Raw genomic sequence first — 6,000 nt, forward strand, 5'->3', positions numbered from 1 at the left:
AGCCCGATTCTTCCAGTTTACAAGAAAGGAGGCAATGAAGTACCATATCGTTTCATAATTGATCTGCGCGCGTTGAACAAAGTGGCAGACCCACAATTCCCTTTGGTCTCAGATGTCACAACAATACTGACAATGATACCGGCCACTGCAGAATACTTTAGTGTAGTTGATTTGAAGAACGCGTTCTTTAGCATTCCAGTGGATAAAAGCAGTAGATATCTTTTCGCGTTCACTCTAGGAGGTCGATCATTCACATTCACACGCATTCCACAAGGATACACAGAAAGCCCAAGCATTTACAGCAGGGCACTAAAGGAACAGCTAGATATGCTAGAACTACCAACAGGTTGCACACTCTTGCAGTACATAGATGACTTGTTACTAGCTGCTGACACAAAAGAGATCGGCAAAGAAAGTACTATATTACTATTGACACACCTAGCGACCCATGGTCACAAGGCAAGTTTGAAGAAATTCCAGTATAATCAAAAGGAGGTGTATTATTTGGGTTACCTACTTTCGAAAGAAGGGAGAAGATTAACACCAGAACACATAGAAAGTATTTCTAGTATGCCTATTCCAAAAACTCAAAAAGGAGTGAGAGCTGTAATAGGCATGGCCTCTTATTGTCGGCAGTGGATCAGTAATTTTGCGTTGATTGTGAAGCCGATGATAAAATTAACTAAAAAGGATGCAGTGATGCCTTTGCAGTGGGATGAAGAATGTCAGAAAGCGTTTGAACAATTGAAAGTTGCATTATGTTCCGCGCCAGTTATAGGCACACCAAACTACAAGAAAATATTTAGACTATTTGTGAGCGAGAGTGAAGGATGTGCATTGGCAGTTTTGACACAGGAACAAGGTGGAAGAAATAGGCTGTGCGGCTATTATTCTTCCGCGCTAGACCCTGTAGCGCGCGCACTACCACAATGTTTGCGATCTGTTACAGCGGCTGCTGCGTCAGTGAAACAAACGGAAGGAATGGTATTGGGGCATACTTTAATTCTGATGGTGCCACATGCCATAGACGTCCTATTAAACAGAACACAGACGCAACACCTCACCTCTGCTAGACTAACAAGATATGAGCTCATCTTGTTTGCACCCCACATACAAATTATGAGGTGTAGCGCATTGAATCCTGCAGAATTAATGCCACTGCCCATAGCAGAAATTGGTGACAACGAATCACCACCCCATGATTGTTTAATGGTCACTGAAGAAGAGACAAAGGGAAGAGTTGATTTGAGCGACACCCCACAGAAAGAGCCGGATGGGGAGTTGTTTTGTGACAGCTCTTGTTTTAAATTACCTGATGGCACATCAACTGCCGCATATGCAATTACTACCCTAGAGAGTGTTGTAGAAAGCAGAAGAATCCCCTACAATTCGGCACAAGCCGCAGAAATAATAGCACTGACCCGAGCCTGTGAACTCTCTGAAAATTTGAATGTAAACATATATACTGACAGTCAGTACGCGTTCGGGGTGGTTCATAACTTTGGTCGACTCTGGGCTGAGAGGGGTTTCTTGAAATCACATGGAGCTAGGATTCAACATGGCCCTTTGATTGTACGATTGTTGTCTGCACTTACGTTTCCAAAGCTCCTAGCAATAGTAAAATGCGAGGCGCATAAAAAAGTAACATGTAAAGTGGGAGAGGGAAACGCATTTGCAGACAGGATGGCGAAACAAACAGCCACTGATTTGAGTACTAGAATGATGACAGTACAGACAGAGGAAGTACATTGTATGATAAAGAATGGAGTTGCCACAGTCAAAGAAATGCAGGCTGAGGCCACGACCGAGGAGATTCAGGGGTGGGCTGAGGGCTCTGCTGAGTTAGATTTGGAAGGATGTTTGGTGGACAAAGAGACCAAGAACTGGATGTTGCCAAATTGTTACCTAACCGCAATGGTTACAATGGCGCATAGCCCTACCCACATTTGAGCGAAGAAGATGGTACAGCATTTATCCCCAGTATGGAAAAATGAGCATATAAAAAAGAATGCAGAAAGGCTAGTGCAGAATTGTATTACGTGCCTGCAACACAATGTAGGGAAGGGAACCGTGACTCTAGTAAGTAGTTTTGGCCCACCCTCTATGCCATTCGAGGTGATCCATTTTGATTTCATAGAAATGGAAAGGTGCCAGAACTACAAATATGTGTTAGTGGTGATTTGTGCATTCAGCAAGTGGGTGGAGGCATATCCTTTAAAAGACTGTACTGCCATGTCAACGGCAAAAGTAATGTTGAAGGAGTATTTCTCCCGGTTCGGGCTGCCCCGTGTCCTGTGGTCAGATAACGGCCCACATTTTGTGGGCGCAGTGGTGTTACAGATCTGTGCATATCTACAGATAGAGAAACGATTCCACAGTTCCAGGCATCCCAGTTCTGCCGGACTTGTTGAGAGACATAACGGTATCTTAAAGTCAAAGATAGCTAAAATCTGTGCTGGGAGCAAGTTGAGTTGGGTGGATGCATTACCCCTAGTGCTTTTGTGCATGCGCACGTCTGTGCAGGCTAAAACTGGGCTCTCCCCCTATGAAATTATAATGGGGAGACCAGCAAATGTATGGTGCGCGCCTCAGCCCAAAAGACTATGCGAGGTAGAGCATCCTGTGTTAAGCACGTACTGTGGCCTTTTAATGCAGAAGTTGCATTTGATTCATCAGCAGGTGCAGGAGGCATTACCAGTGAGGTACACAGGCCCGGGGCACGCGCTGGAGCCAGGAGACTGGGTGCTGTTGAAAAATTTTGAGCGGAAGACAGCATTAGCACCCAGGTGACGCGGCCCCTAACAAGTGTTGCTGGCGACGCAGACGGCCATACGGGTGGACGGCCGCAAGGCCTGGATTCATGCTTCCCATGCCAAAAAGTTCCCAGCTTCACTGAAAACTTTTCCTGATCCAGACGACCAGAAAGAGACAACGATCCTGGAAAAGAAAGAAACTGTTGCTAGTCCACTGCCACAGCATCAGCCTGAGCGACAAGTGAAAGTTGAAACAAAGCCTAAGCGAGAAGTGAAACTCGAAACAGAGCCTGAGGAGGCTGCCAGGAAGGGGAAAGGGCGAAAAGTGCCCCAACGTTGCTCAGCAGAAACAACATCACTGCCGAGCGACACAAACTCTGCATTGCAAACACGAGCAGAAACAATGCGTGTACCCCTTTGGCGCCCACCAGCTTCTGAAAACGCACCAAGGCCAGAGAAAGAAGCTACATCATTGCCACGGCGCTCATCGCTACCCATCATTGTGCCGCAGGCTGACACTGAGCCTGATACTGGAAGTGCAACGGCACTATTCACGGATCATACAATACCAGGAGTGAAACGGTATAATTTGCGGCCTCGACAGGCAAAGTGATCCACAGATCTTTGGTGCTTTTCTTTTGCTTTTGGTTCCACTCACGGATGGAGTGGGAACCAGGGGCGTAGAGAAGAGAAGTGTGAGAGTTGTGCAAGTCGGACAATTCAAGACTCACGGCTCCTCGGTGCGCTTATAATAAAGTACATGTGTCCTAAGCCAGAGCGGGACATGCTGGATGCACATAGTACTCCGTCAACAAAGAACTGTTCAGAAATAGTTTGAGAAGTGGAAGAAAAGACAGCTAATCTTGCTTGGAGTGATTGAGGCTGTGAGAAAGGGCTGGCAGAATTGAACTGTGACATTTTCATTGAACTTTTGGCATCAAGAACTAGAGACATTTGCAACGAACTTTGCCAGCAAGAAGAAGGACGATGAAGAACAAATCAAGCCCGGTTTCAGCCTCCTCCTGCACCCCTGCTGAAAAGATGATAGTTTTAGAGACTGTAAATTTAGGGAAAAAGCATGGTAAAAGGAATAAGGTACTGATGTGGACATTGGTCCTGTGTTCTCTAAGTATGGTAGTACCAACAATAATAGCTATTACACTATGGTTCCTGGAGTCCGCGTACCCATTAGAAACACTTTTGCCAAAAGCAGCTACTGAAAGCCTGGTACATGTAATCACTGGTACTTTGTCCCCAATGGAAGAAAGACATAGAGAAGGATATGGCAACAATACATTGTTGCTCATCAGGAACATGACCCATGGGGTTTTAAAGAAAAAAGATTGCTGGGTTTGTGCCCATTCACCACAGCACAGTGGGAAAGGGATAGGCTGGTATGCACAACCGTTATCATTGGTTTATTCATGTGAAGTATCGTTGCGTGCAATGTTCTTTGGGAAATGGAACAAGAGTAATACGGGTCTGCTACATGAGACCAATATGAATGAATTTGAGGAAGTGATCATGAGACCTGTGGGTTGTTCCATATTCCACAAAGCTTGCGTGTTTTCACCAGATCCCATGAGGAAAAATACACGAAAGACAACAAGACTAGATAGATTACATAGGCAGAATAGACCGACCCCGCCAGCAGAAGAAACATCAGTAATGACATTTCGAATGAGGGATGAATGGAATAAAGATGCTCTGCCCCCTGCCTATACAGTGGATTACAGCCCCAAAACTGCTCCCCTATGTTTAAAGAAAAAAGGTTCCTATAAAGTAGGAACATTTAGCAGCTGCCTGAACACAGTGGTTTTAAAGCACAAAATAGAACCCGTGTACGTAGGGGACCCTGTTTACTTTATATGTGGGGAAAAAGCATATCCATGGTTACCTAGGAACTGGGGAGGTACATGCTACTGTTCCCAGGAGTGTTCCTCTTGGAAACAGCAGAAGTAGCCAGACGAACAAAAGGTAGAAATCAAAGGAGTAGTGAGGATGGAATGATAGCAATGGATGTAGCCAAATTGTTTATACCATTCTTGGCCCAAATAGAAAATTCCTATAATATAAGAAAACTGTCTAGAATATTAAAAAATACAATAGATACAACAACGGATATCTTATACAACATGACGTTGGAAGAAAAAGGAATTAGGCTAATGGCACTACAAAACAGAATGGCTCTTGATATAATATTAGTTGATCTTGGGGGAGTTTGCAAACTCGTAAAAACTGCATGCTGTGTGTTTATAGATGATTACTCCCCTACGATATTTAAAGCAATCCAGAAATTACATGTCCTAAATTCCACCTGAAGAAGGGGGTTCGGGGATAGGATCCTGGTTTTGGGGACTATTGCGGTCCTGGGGATGGAAGATAATTTCGATACTAGTGGTGGTACTTGGTATATTCATAACATGTTGCTGTTGCATACAATGCCTACCAATAGTTTGCACTGAGATAACTGAGGGATGTACTAAGGGATGTATGCACATGGTGTCGAGAGGAAAACAAATGCATGACCGAAATAACAGAGACACCGATGAAACAAGAACAGTAAAACAATTCATGGCTATAGACATTAATGATGAAGATGATGCTTATGATAGCAGGAAAGGTTCAGACATAGATACCCGAGACTTATCCTCATCAGAGGAGGATACAATGAATGAATAAGACTTTTGGCATACGGCCAAAGGGAGGGTTTGTCAATCTGGAAAAATGAATACCCTTCATTTGGATGATAGACGTATCTTGATGGCCGAAGGCCAACCGTCTTATGCACAGAATTATAGAAATACAGACTGCTATGCTTGACCAACAAGCGGCCATTTTAAACGTAGCAAGAATCGCCATTTTGCTTGTTAACCATTTCTCATTGCTTTCTGTCTAAACTGCTTTGCAGCTTGCAATTCTTGCAAATTCTGCTTACTCTGCTCAACTGTTAACATTGTTGTCTGAATATGAAAGGGCAAGGCCGCGGGACTGAGGAGTGCGTTGAAACTCCTCATGAGCAGCCCAGAAAGGAATGCCCACCCTCCCTCTCTGTAGCCTTGAGGGAGAGCTGCAGGGCATTTAATCATTTCACAGCTGCCAGCCAGTCTCGTACTGTGGTAGAATATGTTAGAATAAAGCAGCTAAAGGCTTGAATTATGCTATTCTTACGGTCCCCCTTCACAAAACCCTTTAGAGCGTGTGGGCTCCCAGGACACGAATAGCACCTCATAGATAGCAAAGTTTG

This window comes from Ambystoma mexicanum, chromosome 2p (assembly GCF_040938575.1).
Source record: "Ambystoma mexicanum isolate Mex_15411 chromosome 2p, UKY_AmexF1_1, whole genome shotgun sequence".
Lineage (NCBI taxonomy): Eukaryota > Metazoa > Chordata > Amphibia > Caudata > Ambystomatidae > Ambystoma > Ambystoma mexicanum.